At 37.6% G+C, this 22,823-nt stretch overlaps 1 protein-coding gene and 1 long non-coding RNA gene across 2 annotated transcripts in view; both read right to left on the bottom strand.

Moving 5' to 3' along the window:
* LOC123867426 overlaps positions 1 to 22,823 on the bottom strand; it is a 212,647-nt gene that overhangs the window by 59,456 nt on the left and 130,368 nt on the right. The window lies entirely within an intron of this gene.
* On the bottom strand, positions 1,976 to 18,121 carry LOC123867470. Its single transcript, XR_006796424.1, has 3 exons — positions 17,996 to 18,121; positions 9,289 to 9,294; positions 1,976 to 2,025 (listed from the first exon to the last, which is right to left on the bottom strand). It is a non-coding gene; the product is annotated as an uncharacterized LOC123867470 (long non-coding RNA).

The raw sequence follows: 22,823 nt of genomic DNA, 5'->3' as shown, positions 1-22,823 counted from the left end.
CTGGGCACACATTCAATAACATTTATTTAATCTAGCTCCTGTAATACATAAACGTTCATAATATTACCCTTTGTGACACGATGATTAACAGGTGTAAATTAAAAATTTATAACACCCCCGACAAGTGAAGGTAACTAGAAAAGAGCCGATAACTTTCAAACGGCAGAACCGATTTTCTTGGATTATAGCTAAGAACACTCTCGATCAAGCCACCTTTCAAACAAAAAAAAAAACGAATTTAAAATCGGTTCATTAGCTTAGGAGCTACGATGCCACAGACAGATACACACGTCAAACTTATAACACCCCTCTTTTTGGGTTGGGGGTTAAAAATTATTCACTTGGGTGGATTTATAAGGCAACTGGTGGACTACACAAATTTTAGAGCACTATTTAAACCCTTTAGAGGTTGAATTTTTAAAAATCCTTTCTTAGCGGATGTCTACGTTATAATAGTTATAAAGCATGCATTTCAGCTCTATACGTCTAGTAGTGTGAGCTGTGCGTTAATAGATGAGTCAGTCAGTCAGTCAGTCAGGTTTTCCTTTTATATATAGATGTGGTGGCTCTCATTTGGGAAAGCCTAATGAACATGCAGTTGTAATGATGATGTAGTGATTTAGAAAAGTAGGTCAAAACGAAATACACAATTTTAAATTTTCAGGAATGCTCTGGAATAGGAATGAATTGAAGCCGGGCCATGCAGCTAGTAACAATAAATTAGAGTAGGTATGAAAAAGAGCAAAAAATACATTCATAAATCATAATTGATAGTGCCGATGTCATGAATGTACACCATACTTTTGGCTATAAACCGTCTAATTCCCATTTCTTGTCTGAGACACGCATTCGTACCGAGACATTACCATAAGCCCACGTAAACCTTATTTACAGTGGCGAGCAATATTGTTCATTTGAAAATCAAATTGCGTTTTTTTCGGGCTGTTTACAGTTCTCACGAAAATCCTCTTATCACGCGATCTGTGTTATCCCTGACCTATATTTTTGATAAGAAACGTAAAGCCGTAACTGTAATTTTTCGGAGTTATCTGCGTTTTGAGCAATTAAAAATATATCACTTGCTTTAATGGTGAAAGAAAACATCGTGAGGAAACCTGCACGCTTGAGAGTTCTTGAAGGTGTGTGAAGTCTGCCAATCAGCACTTGGTCAGCGTGGTAGATTATGACCAAACCCTTCTCATTTTGAGAGTACACCAGTGCTCAGTAGTGAGCTGGCGATGTGTTGATGACGATGTACCTATCGTCTCTCTAACTGATACCAAAACAATACCTTATATACGAAAGGCAAGAGCTTGGCGTTGACATTTCATTATCTAACATAGGGAATATTAACGCAAAAAATACAAAAGGAAAGAAAAGAACAGTAGAAGCCATCAGAAGCAAAGAAATTGGAATAACAAACATCTACAGGGTGAATTGGCAACATCTGCGGACGCGTCATTAGGTACAAATAATGACATCCAACATAATATGTACAAGCTATATTGTGTAGTGGGACTAGCTTATTCCCGCTATTTCGTCCACGTAATGTTTGATTAAATGTTAGATCCCGTAGGAATTTCTCAATAGCTTGCATTTGGATCAGAGATCGGATTAGCGCGTTAGCCATATCCAAATTCTGTCCGAGATTTTTAAATACGTGTTTTGACGTACTCGGTTCGGACGAGTGCTAATCGATCTACGGTCGTGCGTAATAAGATAAAGTTGGAAAAATCTAACAAGATAAAGTTGAAAACTAAAACCCGACTGCGATTGTCTTAATAACGATGACGCTGAAATATTATAGTATAATTGTTTTTCTGTCGCTTATACCAAGCGACAGAAAAACAATTATTTTAATGTTGTAGTACATTTATATTTATGAACTCAGAATTTTCTCTTCTTTCATTTGACACCCCACTCGATGCAATAGCAAAAAAAAATTTTGGAAACCCTCACTTTTTTTCATGTAACATCCGTTTGGTCAATTTTTTTCGTATAAAATGTAGCCTATGTCACCCGGAGCTTTACGACGAATCGATTGACACCTCATTCATCTAAATCGGCCCAGAAGTTTAGGCGCTACCGTGGAACACATAGAATCTGCATAAAAACATACATAGCCACATACATACACTGCTAAAATCATAACCCTTCCTTTTGGCTTTGCCGCAGTCGGATAAAAAAGAGGGCTATTTTATGTTTGACCGCTTTGTTTTTCCGAGGCAAAAGCGGCAGTTCCTCAATCTTGCTTGTTAATTGAGATGATTCTTAGCTAAATTATATTATACATAATTATAGTGTAGAGTTATGCTTACCATCTCAAATATCATGTCAAATACCCTGGCATGCTCTACTCCGTTGTAGCGATATTCCTGTCTAATACATGTTTCAAATATCTTCTCACATACCATGTTTCACACGCCTGCCATCACTTGACGCAGGATAATTTTACTTTCAAACAAATTGAAGTGAACTATTTTTGAAGAACTCGGAATTAAACAACGGCTTTCAGCGTTAGTACAGAGTCGCATATTGAAATTCTTTGGACACGTCTCTCGGCGTGAGAGTAACTCCATAGAGCGTCTTGTCGTGCAGGGCAAGGTGGAGGGCACCAGAGGGCGAGGAAGGTCGCCCATGCGATGGACCGACCAAATTAAAGCTGCTGTGGGCGGTCCCTTGCACGAGTGTACCAGGCTGTCAGCCAGCAGGGAGAAGTGGCGAATGCTCGTGAGGCGTGTATCATCTGCCCTCAAAGACGTTGCTTCATGATGACCACGACCGCTCTGTCAAGAGTGACACGACAAAGAAGAAGAAGATTTTTGAAGTAAAATTTCAGTAGGCGTGACTTGAGAGATTGCTCGAGAGTAACTCGAAACTTTTTTGGATGGATGTAATGCTCAGACGGCACCTCCGCCGAAAATGATCGCCAAACAGCTGTGTGATTCTCTAGTGTAAAATAATATTTACATCGGTTGCACTTAGGATGTTACCTTAGATGTAGGACATTTGCTATTCTACTAATTGAGTTTGACTCGCGGCTCCGACACTAGCGCCTCACATGCGAGTGTGAGGGATGTAGGAAACGCATTCTTGACATTTATGTATGAAATTTGCTATTCTAAACACATGTTTTGTTTTCTTGACAGACACGGCAGACAGACGGACAACAAAGTGATCCTATAAGGGTTCGTTTTTCCTTATGAGGTACGGAATCCTAAAAATATATCTAACATGCGTGACTTTACATGCGCACCTTTTTAAATGGACACCAAAAGGTCACAATAAAAACTGAATACTATCAACTACACGTTAAAATAAATAATGTGCTATGTTGTAGATGCATCTGTGGCTACCATAGTTACCGTAATCGTATGTATTTAGTTGCATATACAAAGAGTAAAGGCTATTTCTAACCACGCAATTACTATCAAGAGAGTCCGTATTGTCTATAAGTACCACATACGGCGGAGGCAATAACAGTAAAATAGCGCAGCAAGTCTTAATAAAGAAGTACGACTATTCCACATGGATTAATTAGCTGTATAGGGGCACTTGTGTAGGGTTTTACGAGCCCTCGAGTGGGCCGCGCTGAAAGCATTCGCGAGGAGTTTGTGGCACTATAAAACCTTCACGGGCCGCCGTAAACACATGCGGTCATACTCAGGGTTTTAGCACAAGATAGGCACCCTCGTTATACTTTAAGAGCTGAACAATTCTGCTGACGTAACGAGAAATAGTACAACAAATGCCAGATACCTCCCTCATCCATCACAATTTACACTGAAATTCATTGTCAAGATAGAGGCTTTTTTAGGGAACCATTATCAGTGAGTCCCACGCTTTCGTGCGGGATGCGTAACTGCATTTCTACCAGCGGAAAAAATGAGACCTACTCGTATATTGGATTTGACTTGCTCCAACAATACACGGGGCTGCTATTGCTTGTAGAGTAAAATATGGCATATTATTGTAAATTGAATACTTGAAAAGAGCAATCGCCGAGTTTCTTGCTGGTTCTAGTTCACTTCATATCGTCAAACATTGTTCAACAGCTCTTCGTGTACGTATAAACGAAATGCTCTCTTAAAAATTTGGATGCTTCTTTGTTGCGGAGAGCATTACCCAGCATCATGGCGGCCTCGCCGTTTTATAGCCGATAATATTTATGATCTCGGTAACACGTGGGAATTTAGCGCAGAATATTTTACCCTCGTGTGTGGCCTCGTTACAACAATGTAGTACCCGTATGTGTGTCGAACTCACAATATTTGGGCTTTTGGAAAGTTCGAGAGAATTCGTTTCTTAACTTAATCTTATGTACAAAAAATAAATTAATGTTCGTGTGTAACCTAAAGTATTTACCTAGTTCAGAGAAAATCTCAGCCATCTCAAAACATGTTGAGTAAATAATATTTTTACGTAAATATTATTAAAACTTGCAAAATTGTTCCAAACGAGATTTGTTTTTTAAAAGTGCTAAAATATATTTTTCGCCTTACTGAGAGATAACAAAGGCTTTTTTTAAGGTCCATGCACACACAAGAACTATGTATTTTATTATGGATCATGTTTCGTCGCAACGCGACGTTTCACGTGACGTCGACGGCTTGCAATTGCAGATTCTATACGTGCGTTTCGCAGTATAACCGCCTTCATACCTTTTTTTTTTGTTTGTTTTAAACTCTTTATTGCAAATAATAAAGTATAATGCGCATAGGCGAATTTAATACCTAGAAGTATTCATTCTCTTCCAGTTAATCTTTGGTAATGGTGGTAGGGTGATAGAAACGCGGTTAGATAGAGGGAATGAAGTGAAAGGCACAGAAACATACTTACATCTTATGGAAGCAGCGTAACAAACTTTGTTATCGTACCACGCTGACGTCGCGTGTTGTGTATGGATCAAGCTTAAAAGAATACAGCTTTTGTTATGGAGGCAAGCGGACGAAAAAAAGGTTTATTTGCGCGAATTTCAGAAGTTTCACCGCTAAAGTTATACAAATTCCTTCCCATCTCCCATCCAACTTGTAAAAGGACTTTCTGAAAGTTTAAGTTACCTGCGTTCTGAACTTGTTCAAGTGAGACGCTGAGATGAGCGATGAATATGATTTTGTCAAAGTGAAAACGTATTGAGAGCCGTTTTTGGTAAAAACTACCTAATTATTATCTGCTGTGTAAGAATTTAAGGTTGAAATAAATTACGGTATTTAAGAAAGAAAAACGGTAGCCAAGAACTCCGTTTTTACGAAGAAGCCTGGATGAAAATGCAAATGTTATTTTTACATTACACGCATAGCGACGTTCTGTCAATGTTGCTTTGATCGGGCAGCCGTGAAATTACCTACCTGTGGGCATCGAGTTACAGGCTATAAAGCTGCAGAGTACAGACCTCAAACATAAGGCGTGAAAAAAGCCACATTAACGTAAGAGTAGCCTTAAAATTATGACAAAATATAGCCGAGCAGAACCTCGTGGAAGAAGTGGTGAATTTCCGAAAATGTTTTCTTAGTGGGGAGGTCTAACGTTTTGTGAAAGCTTACATACAAAATCTCAAGCTTCTAGACAGTGTTCAACTGTTCGTTATATTAGACAGATGCTGTTTTAAGACACAATTAATTAGTTTAAGTGGTATTTCGAAATGGTGACGATAAAAGACCCAAAGGTTGTTGAACCAACCCTGAGTTTGTAGTGAGCTTCTTCTTAGACCAGGGAGCGTTTTCAACCCTAGTAGCTTTCGAATGGAGTTTACCTAATTAGCTATCACCATAACATCTTTGTTATATTACAAATTCAATAATTGTCCATCGAAAAAAAGTGCACAATTTGCCCATTTTGAATGAATACTTTGAGTTTAGGTTTCAATTATCGCCTCTAGTGCATGACATCTCTCTACCTGTGCACCATTCACATATATATGTTTGCCAATTGTGAGTCGCGATGAAATTGGGTCTTCAAAATTATGTTGATGATAAGAAACGAAAGTCAACACGGCTTATCTTGCATAATTTTTGATTGATATTCGTGCTCAGACTTAAATTAGTAGGTCAAAAACATTCCCTTTTCTTGATATTCGGGTATAATACAAATAAAAATCGTTTTGCACTAATGTATAGCCATCTTGACATTACATTGCCAGAAAACGGAAAAAAATATCTGAAAAAACACATCAACAGTGCTGGCTAGAGCATACGCAGTGACCAGCTGCAGAAGTGAAGAGGATGAGAGTGAGGGAACAGAGAGTGCTCATCAAGTGTAAGTATATGTACGAGTATGTTCAAAGTGTATGTCAATAGTGCTGGCCATACGTTGTGTCTGAAATAAATTAAATTTGAAATATTTCTGAATACATACTCTCAAACAGCTTGTTTGGGAAAGCCCGCATTGTTGTGTTTAACTATTTCGAACAAAGGTAGTTAGTCAACAAATTCGTCTACTTTATGTATTCCAGCTAGTGTAGCCATTCGAGCGAGTTTTCAAAGGATTCGACTATTATTTCAACAATTTTAGAGTTTATTACACGACTGAACGAAATTAGTACCTATAGGAGGGCTATTTCAAGCAAAATGTGTTCTAAGAACCTGTCAAAATTAGTATTAATCGGGGCATAAATTGGTTAGTTAGCAAGTGGTCCCATTCGCACCTCGCCCCACATTCACAACTTGTCTCATTCGCATCTCGTCCAATTCGCAACATTGGTCTTATTCGTAACTCCCATTTGCAACATTTGGTCTCATTTCCAACTCGTCCCACTTAAAATTCTTAAAAAATACGCAATTATAAGCTGAAATGAGTTACAGTCCACAAAGTTTATGCCAAGAATACTCCATTCCATGCATACTGTATTAAGTACTACAATATACTTAGAGGTTGTTGATAGCACTGCACTAGCCATTTTAATTTTGAGTATCCGATTAATATTATAAAATGGCGACTCTACCTCTAACAAACACCAGAGTTCAGCAATCTGAGGTGACTGCTAATTAATTTATAACGGGGAAGAAACTTCCAGAAACAAACTCAAGCTCTACAACGTTTCATTTTACAATTCAGATGCTTCAAAAGATTTGTTCATTTCTGAATTTGTGTTTGATCTATTCAAATATTGTGATTTAATTTTCTAAGTTTTAAATGGGCAACGAAACGTTTATAAAACCACAGTTTAACTACACACAGTAGTCCGATACCTTTGATCCGGTGTAAATGCCGACCACGACGACCCTTAAAATATATAGGTCCCGGTATTACTAGGGCTGTCTCGGGTCGCTCTCTCGTCTACCGCTTACCGCACGATGGCTCTGTCTAGACGGCTTCTTCGTTCTTTCACTTAGTATAAAACAAAGTTGATATAGGGTCCTTTTTTATCTAGAAACGGTGTCTAAACTAACAATAAAACTTGCAGAAATAGCTCTGGCAATCTATTTCTGTACATTTTGACATTGGAAAATAACTTCTGCAAGTTGAAGAATAATAGGTATGTCTGTGAAGTATGTATGACATATTATGTATAGTGCGCGCCAAACAAGTACTGAGTCCAATCTGAAGTTGCAATATGATTTGCGCAGGTCATAGACTAAAGTTTAAAATACACAAGCCCAGCTGAGATTTGTTTTAATACAATGGGAGGTCTCCTGGGAGGCTTCGGCTGTGGCTAGTTACTACCCTACCTGCAAAGCCGTGCTGCCAAGCGATTCAGCGTTCCGGTACGATACAGTGTAGAAACCAAAGGGGGATGTGTTTAATAAAAACTGCCATATTCAGATTGGACTACTTATTTTGCGCGCACTATTCTTCAGCAATTTTTATACATGAACGTGAATACTATTGAAAAAATTTCATACTCGTGCTATATCGCGTCAACGAAGTTACGGGGCTCGGTTAGTAAATACGATTGTGAGAAACGTTTATTAGTTCAGCGCAGTACATGAAACTGATGTTTGGCGTTATTGTTATGCTACCAGGGGGGTATTATGTTTTAGCGTTGGACGACTGAACGATAGACCTATGAAATTGCGTATTTCTTGTAGCTAAGCTTTATGCCTTACTAGCTGACGCCCGCGACTTCGTCCGCGTGGATTTAGGTTTTTCGAAATCCCGTGGGAACTCTTTCGTTTGCCAGGATAAAAAGTAGCCTATGTGCTAATCCAGGATATTAGCTATCTCCATTCCGAATTTCGGCCAAATCCGTCCAGTAGTTTTTGCGTGAAGGAGTAACAAACATACACACACACACACACACACACATACAAACTTTCGCCTTTATAATATTAGTGTGATAGCGTACATGTATGCTTCCACATCACGTCTGCTAATGTAAGGAACCCAGGGTGGGAAGAAAGTGACTTATGTTTAATGGCGATACGATGTAAGAACTGAAACCCAAATTATTGATAGGCAGCCATTACGTGGCGGAAAATCAAGACGTAAAATATATGAGAGAAATTACTCAGCAATAACCGATTGGAAGTTATACCGCTAATAAAAAGCTTTAGGTACAACAATTTTTTTTCTCTCTCTCGTCTGGCTTTACAAAGATTAGCCAATGTCAAGTTTGTAGTTAGGGAAACTACATATACAAGTATGGACCCCGTCTGTGCCGGCGCTCGCCGACACACGCACGGCACCCCCCTAGAGCGCTTTCCAGTCAGTTTTAACAAAAGAAAACAATCCAAAAAGACAGAGCACGCCCGCCAGCTAACGCCAACACAGATGAAGTCCAGGTACAATAATATACAATAAGATTGGTAAAGTTCGAGTCGGACTCGCACACGGAGGGTTCCGTACCATCGTACATAAATAACATTTTAGAGCCTTGTATCTTGGATTTTCCTCCTCAATATTAAAGAGCTCGCCCACCGCTAGTTTTCGCAGCGATACAAAAGCAAGGAGTTGTGATGGACAGCTTCCCGTCTGATGCTGTATTTGTTTAGACCAAAGTTTGTGTTTACCTTCTTCTTATAGATTTATTTGCTCAATAACCGGGGCTCGTGCCCAATCACGCCCCAATACGCTGGGAGGTTGCGTCCAGTCCTAAATAAACTTATATGGGGCCACTAAACCGCTCCAAACGTCCGAATATGAGGCCAAAAGGGCCCGAGATATGGCCCAAACGGGAACATTCAAATAAACTACGTATTTCCGTTATTTGTTTACGATCGTGGGAAACGTTTATCGGTTCAGTGCAGGATGGGAAAATGATGCTCGGTGTTATTGTTTTACTACCAGGGGGTATTATGTTTTAGCGTTGGACGACTGAGCGATATTGTTTCACGCAGGAAAAACAAATACTACAACCTACTTTATTGCCCATTTACATCACTGAATTTCATACCGAATACAAGTTATTCTTTGCTCTCGCACAGAAGTTTTAATGTTTTTCAACCAAGGAGTAGAATCCAGTAATACCTAAAAGACACTGCCCACGGCGACTTTGTGTATTAGTATATTTTGTCAGTTGGTACTTCTTATATTTTACATTTGTATTTGCACCTTTTTGCGGCTGTATCAGTTATCACTATTGTATCGTTGCAAAAAATCGCGGTAGTTGAGCTCCCTAATATAGAATTTATGAAAATACAAGACACAAGACTAACATGCTAAATTTTTGAGCTAATGAAGCTCTTTGAAGCACCCGGTCAGTAACTACTGACCAGAAATCTAAAAGGTCGAGGTTCAAAACCCACCCGCTGCAGTGCTATCGAACCAACTCCTATCACAAGCTTTCTTTGCAAGGCCTCAAAGAAAAGAAGCACAACAAACTGTGTCTTAATAAAGTTTGAGTCATATGTGTCATAACCTGAAAAAAGTTCTCAGCTCAGAGTAATACCAATTCACGATAGTTAGGGAAGTTCTAACAAAACGTAACAGGCGTCAAATGTTAGTACAATTTACGCAGGTAATCCTAAAATAACCCTATTTTTGTTAATTTTACGTCACCATAGCCTGATATTTGACATATCATCGATTCACGATCATCCCTCACTCAAGTAATACTACAGAGACATAGGTATGTCTTTTATCAGCGTTGATACCCGCTATAGCTAGGTATTTCGCGGTTTTCATGGCCCACTATTCCATTATCCCCCGGGTGTTCGGAGGTCCTGGGGGATGTCAAAGAAATACAGCGGCTCAAATTCGGATCTCTTGATAACATACGCAAGGGACGTTATTTGCTTTCTGTAAAATGTGTAAAGCCCTCGGAGCATTACCTAAGATCCCATTTCCTACATAATGGACCTTATTTGGACTGGCCTTTCAAGTTAGGTGACTGAAAAAATACTTATATTATTCTTACTACACTAACCGTATAATGTCCGCGTGGATTAAGGTTTAAGGATTCTGCATTATAAATTGTTCAGTCCGTCTGTCCGTTTTTCTGTGCGTGTGTCCATTTTAATACCATCCATATGATCCATAATCCATATAAACTATACCTACGAACTGTAAAGTTGAAATTTATAAAAGCTGTTATAGATACATGCTACAGATACACAGAAAAAGCAGATGTACATATTATACTCATCATACATCCCATCGCCGGCCCACTACTGAACACGAGTCTCATCTCCATGAAGGTGTAGATTTTTTTCTTATTTCTACGCCGTCAACTTACTAAAGGGGGTAAAAAAGTTTGATAAAATCAAGACGAACTTTTCCTGCAATTTTTCGCTCTAAGTCTTAAATAAAGGTTATCTTAGCGACTACACTCCACTGAACAAGTGTCGCTTTGATTCTTAAATTGATGATTTTCCATCGACTTGGTCATTAATAGCTTCTATTTTTCAACCCCCGACCCAAAAAGAGGGGTGTTATAAGTTTGACGTGTGTATCTGTGTATCTGTCTGTGGCATCGTAGCTCCTAAAGTAATGAATCGATTTTAATTTAGTTTTTTTTTGAAAGGTGGCTTAATCGAGAGCGTTCTTAGCTATAATCCAAGAAAATCGGTTCTGACGTTTGAAAGTTATCAGCTCTTTTCTAGTTACAGTAACCTTCACTTGTCGGGGGTGTTATAAATTTTTGATTTACACTTGTATACTACGAGTATGTATTTAAATATGTAGCAGACAAGAGATACAGAGAGAATTTTCAATTTTACCACTACAAAGCTTCCTCAAAAAAACTATCCTGGTACCATCGAATGCCTGGTACCTACCCCTTGCATATATGTCATATTTATCCGTTTAAAAAATTAAGCAATTTTTATCCCTATAAAATTAATTAAGTACACTTTTAATCACTTTTGTTTAGTGTCGAAATATTCAGGATTCGTATTTCGCAAATGAAGAACAAACTTCCATAAAAGCTGTTCTCGGAAAATTCGTAAACACCAGAGGTATTTCTGCGAACCTTCGGAATAGCTTTCTGTATTTAATTGAATGAAAAAAAAAATAGAATTTTACAAAATACGTTTAGCTGCCTCGACGCCGCAAACTGACGAGCTTTTTTATTTTATTTACAATATCGGAATGTTTATTAAGCGTTGGAGAAACATAAAATGCCACTACTATATTATATTACTAGCGATCCGCCCCGGCTTCGCACGGGTGGACTTCTATTTTCCGGGATAAAATATAGCCTATACGGATTCGGAAGAATCCCTCTAAGTAATGGTAAAAGAAATTTTGAAATCGGTCCAGTAGTTTTTGAGCCTATTCAATACAAACATACAAAAATACAAAAATACAAAGGTTTCCTCTTTATAATATTAGTATAGATAAATGCGAAAGTGTGTGTCTGTCTGTCTGCTTTCACGGCCTATCCAATTAACCAATTTTGGCAGTACAGAGACAGTTTGCATCCCAGTTATGGATAGAAAATATTTTTGTTAAGTTTCTACGGGATATTTAAAAACCTAAATCCACGCGGACGAAGTCAGGGGTACAATGTATTTGGTTCAGAGATAGCTTGCATTCTGAAGACGGACATACGAGTAGGCTACTTTTATCCCGAAAAAAAAAACAAAGAGTTCTCACGGGATATTTAGAAACCTAAACCCACGCGGACAAAGTCGCGCGCATTATCTAGGTAAAAAATTATGTTGCATCAACAATAATTACTTGGTATAACAATAGTTTCATTACATTTCCTTGAAATCATACAAAGGCTTCGTGAGGAAATCTAGAATTCCAGTCTTGTATGTTTTATTTTCCTGCACCATGCAAATATAATTTGAATAATTATATTAACGTTTACATAAACTAAACAAGGATTAAAGTTTTTTTAAATTAAAACTAAAGTACAAAAATCTCACGAGATATTTTACCGCAGTTATTTTGCCTCATCTGGGCTGCTTTATTTATACGCAAAGAATCAGCCTGGCTGTTCAGCATGGAAATACAGCGGTATCTTAGCACCAATTTCCCATGTGAGCATGACTTATACAATAATTAAATTAGGGCATTAGGTTTCATTGTTGAAACGTTCAATCAAAGAGTGTTTTTAGGGTTCCGTACCTCAAAAGGAAAACGGAACCATTATCTGATTACTTTGTTGTCTGTCTGTCTGTCTGTTCTGGAATAATTACCCGAGTACGAAACCCTCGGTGCGCGAGTCTGACTCGCACTTGGCCGGGTTTTTTTTAGTTAGCTACGCTAAGACCGTAGATCGAAAAAAAATTCAGTACTCAGTAGCTAAGAGTATAGCCTAGTCGTTTAGACGTTAACCTCCTATTCAGGGGATCGGGGGTTCGATTCCGGACCCGCACCTCCAATTTTTATTTTTCGGACTTAAGCATTGAAGTAATCACTTGCTTTAACGGTGAAGGAAAATGTTGTGAGGAAACCTGCATGCCCGAGAGTTCTTCATAATGTTCTCAAAGTGTGAAGTCCGCTAATCCGCACTTGACCTGTGTGGTGGACTATGGCCAAAGCCCAAATCCTTCTCATTCTGAGAGAAAAGCCGTGCTCAGTAGTGAGTCGGCGATGGGTTGATGACGATAATCATGTATGGTTATGGATATAGTTTAAAAATGATGAAAAACAAAGCTTTCTTCAGTTAAAAAGAATGCCTTATTCGCGAAAGAGAAAATTTTCTAAATAAATACTTCAAAAGAGTGTTTAAAAGTTGAAGATGAAAATTTCGTTCAACTTATTTAAAGATTCGAAGAAAAATGCTCCCAAAGGAAAATGTAAATAGGTTCATAGCATTTGACAAATATGTTTAGATTGCCTTATTTGAGAGCAAAGATTAGGTACCCGTTTATTTTTAGTCTTGATAATATTATAAATGGTAGACATAAACTAGGTAGACATAGGTATAAAACATAGACCTATTCCACGTATTAACAACCTTGAATGAAAAGCTGGAAGAAATCTACGTTTAGAGATAAATATTTCCAATGTAACTTTATTTATAATTACTTTGTAACTACAATTTTGGTACATGTGAAATAAAAATAAAATAAATAAAACTTAGCAAACAGATCAACAGACAGACAGTCACACTTTTGCATTTATAATATTAGTATAGATTTACATATAGTTTTTAGGGTTCCGTACCCGAAATCCCCCATTATTATGCCTCCGTCTTTCCATCCGTCTGTCTGTCAGCAGGCTGTATCTCATGAATCGACAATAGGTGGTAATAGGTAGAGTGGAAATTTTACAGAACGTTTATTTCTATTGCCACTATAACAAAAAAATAATAAAAATATGAAAATGCGAATGCAAATTAAAAAATAAAGTGTGTATTTCTTACTCGCACTTAACCAGTTTTGTTTCCTTCTTGTCACAATAAAAAAAAAATTATAGTTCACATTATTTTGTTGAAATTCCAAAGTCCATCGTGTATCCTTATTTATGTATCCTTACTTAATAAAATATCGGATGTAGTATGTTGCACACCTCGCCGCGTCTAGGACATGTAACCCTATCTCCACCTCCACCTACCGCAACCGCAGACCACCTGCTTCGAGAACCCAGTAAGCTACTTGTATCTCGAGTTACCTTGTTTTTGGAACGCATTTTACAATGTTTATAATGTTTACACGAAGTGAAGTTTGAGGTCCTTAATTTTGCAGCTGGTGAAAAAAATTGTGTACTTAATTCCTTGAAATTAAATTTTACAGGTCCGGGGACCAAGGTCACTGACATAGCCCAAACTATTAGCAAGCTGAAGTGGCAGCTGGCGAAAAAAATTGTGTACTTCATTTATTGAAATTACATTTTACAGGTCGGGGATCAAGGTTACTGACATAGCCCAAACTATTAGCAAGCTGAAGTGGCAGCCGGCGAAAAAAAATTGTGTACTTAATTCCTTGAAATTAAATTTTACAGGTCCGGGACCAAGGTTACTGACATAGCCCAAACTATTAGCAAGGTGAAGTGGCAGGTGGCAGGCCACGCCTGTCGTAGAGGCGATGGCCGTTGGAGCGGGAAAGACCTTATTTAAGTAAGTGTTGGACGCTCTCCAGCACGATGGACCGACGATATAAGGAGGCCGGCGGGAAGTGGCTGGATGAGGATGGCTGAGGATAGGGTGTTGTGTTGTAGCGCTCTTTACGGAAGAGACCATGTCTAACAGGAAGAAGCAAAAAACTGAAAGAAAGCTTTTGAAACTTCGAATTCACAAATTTTGGATTCAAATTAAGTACAGTTTTTAAAAGTTTTTAAGCTGTCTTGCTTGGAAATAAGTTCAGATTTGTATTCACTGGACCAAAAATGTCCAGATGAAAGTAGTTTGAACGTCCAAAGAATAAAGTGATTTGATCAGAAGTGTAATTACTCCGTTTTATTCCCCAGCTCCTCAATTATTTATTGCTATCTGTGTGACAACTAAATTATTAAGTTTGCTTTTGACTGACATATCGAATAAATAGATAACAAAAGTTTCGAGCCTATTTGCTTCTTATGGACAGCTTTCCAGGGAAGCTGAAAGCTATTAAGACGCTCCAAGTTTCGAATGGCCTCGAGCATTTGGTTCCCTCTCGCCACTCTACACCTCGACATTAATTTACTTTAATTTTTACCGCCATCTAGTGGCGGTAAACTGTACTACGGCTACAGGTCAACCAAGTTAACAACCTCAACATTGGCGAAAAAAGAAACGACATAGCACCGATGCGCTTAGCTTTTTAGGGTTCCGTGCCTCAAAAGGAAAAACGGAACCCTTCTGGGAACACTTTGTTGTCTGACCGTCTGTCTATCTGTTTGTGTGTCCGTTTGTCGTGTCTGTCAAGAAAATCCATAGGGTACTTCCCGTAGATCTAAAATCATGAAATTGGGCTGGTAGGTAGGTCTTATAGTACAAGTATAAAGGAATAAATCCGAAAACCTTGAATTTGAGGTTACATCACAAAAAAAATATTCATTCAAAATTCCAAATTTCATGATTCTAGGTCGACAGGAAGTACATAGGTTATCTTGACAGACACGACGGACAGACGGACAGATAGACAACAAAGTGATCCTTTATGGGTTCCGTTTTTTCTTAACCCTAAAAATAGATAAAAAAAAACTTAAAAACCATCAACACTAAATAGTAAAAGCAATTTAATTTACTATCCAAAAAATGATACTATAGAACTACATTTTACTCCTGTATACATAATAATGTGTTCGATAAAAATTAAATTATTTTTTATTTTTTAGTATTGGTGGGGGTTTTTTTTATTATGCATAATAGTGATTGATTTATTATGCAAAATTGAAAAAAATACCCGAGTACGGGACCCTCGGTGCGCGAGTCTGACTCGCACTCGGTTGGTTTTTTTTCCATAGAGCAAAAGCATGTTAGAAGCGGCAATGGAGAAAATTTAATGTGTGTTGATATCGTAAAAGACCTGAATTAATATTTTTTATTCAATTATAAATTAGCACTTGTTTGCTATCTCACCTGGTAAATAGCAGTAGGTAGTAAGTGACGATGTGAAGCGTACTTTGACTTTACTAAGACTACATTCAGAGTCAATATTGAATCGTGCTATAATGCATAAAATTTAAGAAAGTGCTTGCCATTTAAGTTCTATCCGTCAATTGATATTTGAAAAAACCGGCCAAGTGTGAGTCAGACTCACGCACTTAGGGTTCCGTACTCGGGTATTTTTTCCAACATTTTGCACGATATATCAAAAACTGTTATTCATAAAAATATGTTTTATAATGTACAGGTAAAGCCCTTTCATATGATACCCCACTTGGTATAGTTACCTTACTTTGAAAATCAAAGCACATTTAATTTTTTTTCAAACGATGTAACCAAATGCGGGGTTTTCAGATTTATTCCTGTACTTGTGCTATAAGACCTTCCTACCTGCCAAGTTTCATGTCTCTAGGTCAACGGGAAGTACCCTATAGGTTTCTTGACAGACACGACGGACAGACGGACAGACGGACAGATGGACAGACAGACGACAAAGAGATCCTATAAGGGTTCCGTTTTTCCTTTTAAGGTCCGCAACCCTAAAAAGGGTAAAGGATAATAATATGTAAACCAGTGTCCTACCCGTTCAGAGTTCAGACCTGAGCCAATTTGGAAATTGTAAAATACTGACTCGATCGGGGGCTTGATATCGAACCCAGGACCTCCCACTTAAATGCAATAGGTATATAAATAAGATCATGTTAACAAACTGGATTAATTGAATTTATACACAAGGATGGTTGGTGAGAAATAAAAATGGTTTTGTAGGGGTAATAAAAAGTATATATTTTTTATATTAAATTTATGAATGAATAAAATATATGAAAATAGAATATGTTTGGTATTATAAAAGTGAGGCAGTATTAGTGATTTTCATCAGTTTATTTTAACACAGAAAATTATTTAACTTGTTACTGAAAATTAAATCTGATTCAAAAAATTAATCAGTGATTTAGATATTTTTATTTTATTTTTAAATTTCACTCATAACTTTGACCACAGTGCCGAGTGAGAGTGCAGATTGTGAGTTATGAATAAATTTACAAAATGCCTACACTTAAAAGAATTCAGAAGTCAATTTAGATGTGAAAGCCCTAAGGGCAACAATAATTTAGTTAATTTTATAAGTTATTAAAATGTTCGCGTAGAAGCTTATCAAGAGTTTTGATCTTTTAAATAACCTAACTGCAATATTAATTTGATCAGAGTGCACTTGATTTTGCAATCACTTAATCAAAATGGCGACCTAAACACAAAAGCGTTTAATAGTCATTCAGTCTCGAGTCGGAACGAGACTGGCTTAAAAATTATTTCCCTAAAATTTGCCTTAATAAGTAGGGCTATATATTTCGACATAATACTAAGTACTAACTATTTCTGAAACCGGTAAAGAAGTTTTGCTTTAAATAAAAGTTGAAAAAACTATAACCCGACTACGGAAAAATGAGACAACTTGAACTCGACTTGGTACAAGTAAAATAAACTAAAAAGAAAGAAACAAGATAGGTGCTTAGTGCATCGTCTTGAGTAAGATTCAATACGAATGCCGTGGTCGTGCGTTGTCGACAGCGTATTTCTTATCCTTGATTGACGGCATTCCCAATGATTTTATTTGTCTACCAAATTAGAATATTTTCTTTTTGCTATCGACAACGCACGACCACGGCATTTGTATTGAATCTTACTCAAGACGATGAAGACGATGATAGCACTAAGCACCTATCTTGTTTTTGTTTTGTTTTGTTTCTTTCTTTTTAGTTTATTTTACTTGTACCAAGTCGGGTTCAAGTTGTCTCATTTTTCCGTAGTCGGGTTATAGTTTTTTCAACTTTTTTTTTATTTGAAACTTTTCCGTTGTCTATGATGCGACGACCAACCGAGGTCTCGTGAATGACCAACAGGTGGCGCTGAATAAGAAATAATAATTATAATAAAAAATGGTTTTCTGTCGCTTGGTATATTTTAATAATAACTATATTTATATTTATTAACTCAAAATTTTCTCCTCTTTCATTGGACATCTCACTCGACACAATAGCAATTATTATTTTTTTAAGACCCTCACTTTTTTGATGTAACATCCATCTGGCCGATTTTTTTCGTATAAAATATAGCCTATGTCACCCGGGCCTTTACAACGAATCGATTGACACCTCATTCATCAAAATCGGCCCAGTAGTTTAGGCGCTACGGTGGAACACACAGAATCTGGATACAAACATACATACATACATACACTGCTAAAATCATAACCCTTCCTTTCAGCTTTGCCATAGTCGGGTAAAAAACGCTCAAGGTATTCTGTCTTTTTTATTTATTTGCCGCCTCTGCCACTTTCATAAGCTGCCGCGAAAACTCTGCGTCATCACTACATAGTATAAAACCCATAAACTGTCAGTCCCTACGTATGCTTAGATTTGCAAACGCTGGCTATGAGATAGGTCAAAAAAAGGGTTCCGTTTTTCCTTTTGAGGTACGTAACCCTAAAAATTTATGCCATCAAGAAATAATTAGTATTTTCAAATTTCAAAGGTAACTATTTATAACAAGTGGGGTATCATAATATTGTGAAAGGGCTTTACTACGTAGTTATATATTTTTATGCACAATAGTTTTTGATTTATCGTGTAAAATTTCGAAAAAATACCTGAGTACTGAACCCTCGGGGCGTGAGTAAACTACAACTAAAATAATAAAAGTAAACAAAGAATCTGTTGTTAGTAACCTACCTATGTACCTATCGTACAATTTGCAATATAATTATGAAGGTATATCGTACACGACAAATCGAGATGGCAATCGGGGTGGAGACACCCCGCACACCCGCACAGTCCCCGCGCTAGCGAGCGGTGCGGGCGAGCGCAGGTGTGCGGGGCGTCCCCCCGCCTCATATTCCAATTGCCATCTCGACCTATCGCAAACTTTAGTCGGCGATAGGTCGAGGTAGGTTATTATAACAGTAGCATCTATAGTACGGGACAGGTCGACATGGCAATCGGGATGGGGACGTCCCACTCACCCGCACAGCCCTCGCGCTAACCCGGTGCGGGATAGCGCGGGTGATGTGCGGCTCATTACCCGATTGCCATGTCTACCTGTCGCGTACTATGGGGTGCTTTTATAGGTACCTCTACCTACTTATAAAATAAGTTTTGACCATTATTGTAATCTGTGTCGGTAGGTAGGTAGGTACTTAGTACTTACCTACTTACAGTATTTTGCCCAGCTGCTTACAAGAATGACGCAACAAGGAATGGTGTGTGTTTATCTATATACTAATAAATAAAATTGGAGTGTCTGTCTGTAATTTCGAAATAACTACCTCATATAAAGCTCATAATATGGTTATTTGAACGATACCATAACCGAATCACACGTTTTTAAAATTTTTGTCTGTCTGTCTGTCTGTTTGAAAAGACTTATCTTCGGAACGGCTGAACCGATTTTGACGGGACTTTCACAGACAAGTAGAGGATTCATCAGGGTGTAACATAGGCTACTTTTTTAACCGACTTTCAAAAAAGGAGTTCTGTTTTTCTACCTATGTATACCGAAATCTTCGAGATTTCTGAACCGATTTGAGTAAATTTTTTTTTAATCGATAGAGGAACTTTGCGACATTGCTCTATAAAAAATTTAGATTCCAACTCCTCAATCCTGATGCTGCAGGGGATCTGATCACCAAAGTGGATGGGATTTAGAAACTGTCGTCGGTTATAACTTGATATTGAAGGTATATTTACCAAGTAAAGACTTTGTCGCGCGGTACGGATAGACTACTTTTGTTCTGGGAACTCAAAAGTTCCCACGGGATTTCTAAAAACCTAAATCCACGCGGGCGAAGCTGCGGGCATCAACTAGTTCATAATAAAAAGAAGAAAAGTTTGTATGAAGTAATCTCTGGAACTACTGAACCAATTTTGAAAATTCTTTCATCAGTAGAAAGCTACTGCTTTCTGGTAAGCATTATTCCTGAGTGACATAGGTTGTACCTATTTATTTTCAAAAAAGCCGTAGGTACGAAGCCGGGGGCGAGGCCGTTTATAGTAAGTAGTAGTACCTAGTTAGTCAGGAGTTTCAATGTTCCACTATGGGTGACAAGGTTTTGGATTCAATTCCAGGGATCGGGCCAAAAAAGTGTGCCGCACAATATTTTTATGTAATAATAGGTATATGGGAAGATAGGTAGGTACTTACGCGATTTTCATGCTTTCAATCTTTTGTAGTTGAGATCGTTTAGTCGAGATATTTTCGGCATCCTGATATTTGACTATGATACCTTTGTACCTACCTAACACAATTTAAAACAACGAAATAACTCTAAAAAACACTACTAAGTACCTATTTACTATGGAGTTCACTAATATTTAGATGATAAAAGTTTCTTAAAACTAAAACAAATCATCCTTATTCAATAATTTATAAATAATAATTTCGCTACAATTACACAAAAAATATTTTCCGTAAATCGAGAGCGATTGGCGGGAAAAATTGCGCACATCCACCACGTCTGAAGGGCGCCTGCCGTATGCGTCGCGTCTCCCGCGCAGGGCCGACTAGGATTATTTTACCCAAATGTGAATTTTTCATAAAGAATGTCGAAATACAATAAAATACGTTTCGAAAGTGTATCATATATATATTCCCTATTATTAAATGTAAGATTTACTTTCATGGTTGCACAGGTAAAGAAGTTGATACACGATCTTATATGAAGCTACTATTGTATAAGATTCGTGTATTTATCGTAATAAACGATTATTTGAAAAAAAAAACTCCACATAACTAAAGACCATTAACCAAACTATTGTACATATTTTTTTGAAAATTTTGTGATGTCATTTGTAGGACTAGATAGGTGTTGAATAACAATACTTTCAAAGGAATAATGTCGGCAGGCCCTTAAAGAGAGCTTCTCTCTTTCCTTTTAGAGTTCCGTAATAAAACATGAACTCTTATAGTTTCATCCATTCTTTTTAAAAATAAACTCGAGTGATCCCTTGTTAAATAGGTACTTATTTTAAAATCATTACGAAATTTCTTACACAGCTTTTGGGAAAGATTTCATGTTTAATTAAGTTTTTATTCCTTGCGAACGTTTGCTCCTAACAATTTTTATTGGGTACAGAAATGTAACTGTTGAATCTCATAGTTTCATTTGATTAATCTCATTGTTTCATTAGCCTCCTTTAAAACCCCTTTGGAAATTATTTTATTATTAGTCCGTACGTTAACTATCTATCTTCCATTTTAATCCCGTAATAAATGTCCGTCCTAAACAAACACGTTACCGGATAATACCTAAAGGGCGAACAAACATATTATTGTGGATTTTGTATAACCAGAAAACGTTTAATTTTCAAATTTTAATTATGTAATTATGCCTGACAAAGATCAGCGACCAGGGTTAATGGTTTTTAGGGATCTGTACCTCAAAAGGGAAAAAGGAAGACCTTACACCATACCGTAAAGGTAACATAACTTTAGAGGCCCGTTTAGTTAGACAAAGTGACAAAAACCTACCTAAGTATGAGATCTCGCGGGCGCGAAATACATAAAAATAAAACATGAATAGAATAATTTACACAAATACGTCAATTTTTTTTTCGCATTTACGATCATCATACGAAAAGCCTCTCTATATAAAGCCATTTTAAACAACCAACCAATCACAAACGAAACTATGCTTTCCAATTGAATTTTTAAGTTTTTGGATTTCCGAATTGAATTTCGAATGTTTTTTGAAAAAATGTTTGTGATTGGTTGGTGTCTCAAGATGGTTAACGCCCACTGAGTTTTTTGGCTCTGTTATTTGTATGGGATAACGGAACAGAGAGATACCTATACTAACTTCTCTCCGTGGATAGAGTAGATAGAGTAATAGGGTTCCGTTGGCAACTTTCGGGAACGGAGCCCTACCCACCTGCTCGTAGCTCGCTGTAAAAAAAAATACCAACCAAGTTCTACCTACACCATAACACAAGCACCACAATAAAGCAACAAAATCAAACCCCCTATACGTTTCCAGTAGTGATTGATGCGGCGCGCGCTCGCTTAATTGCGCGCCTTCGTCATTAATATTGTTGTCATTTAATCTCCCACTCCACTCCGCTCCGCTCTCCCTCAGCCCTGGCCACTTAAAAAATCGTTACGCCCATTATTCCCTTCTGGAAATACAATCCGAATCTGGAATCTGGATTACAATTTGTCATAGGATTATTGAACTCTTAGGCTGACTGTACATTGGATTCACTTGAGCTGCGTACTTGATATGGGTTCCATACCCGAAGGGAGCCAACGGAACCCTATAACTAAGCTTCCGCTGTCCGTCCGTCCGTCTATCTGTCTATCTGTGAGTGGGCTGTATCTCATGAACCGTAATAACTGTAGAGCATTGAAAATTTCAGATAGTATATTTCTATTGCCGCTATAACAACAATTAATTATAAAAATTTAAACAAATAAAGTACTGACAACAGTAGGTATAGTATGCGACAGGTAGAGATGGCAATCGGGGTGCAGTTGTGCGGGGACGTTCCGCACACCCGCACAACTACTGCGGTAACCCGGTGCGGGATAGCACGGGAGACGTGCGGGTGTGCGAGGCGTCCCCCTGCCACATACCCGATTGCCATCTCGACTTGTCGCGTACTATAGGTACCTAATTTACTAAAATTAAAGTCTATTCTAAAAGCTAATAAACATTCCACCCTGATTTGCCAATAAAACTATGTAACTAATATTATAAACGAAAACTTTGTTATAGACAGGTATTATAATAATAAAATAATGTTTCGTGTTAGTTTAGGATTTCGGCGAAAATTTACATCAATTAAAACAGAAAGCCTATAAATTCGAAAGAAGGCGTTCTAGTTCACAATAAAACCCCATCTGTTGTTGATTTACAAGTGTGCCTAAATTAAAAATTTATAACACCACAAGTGAAGGTTACAGTAACTAGAAA

Source organism: Maniola jurtina, chromosome 8 (genome assembly GCF_905333055.1).
Source record: "Maniola jurtina chromosome 8, ilManJurt1.1, whole genome shotgun sequence".
NCBI lineage: Eukaryota > Metazoa > Arthropoda > Insecta > Lepidoptera > Nymphalidae > Maniola > Maniola jurtina.
Note: the sequence above shows the minus strand (reverse complement) of the source record. Positions and strands in the feature narration are given on the sequence as shown.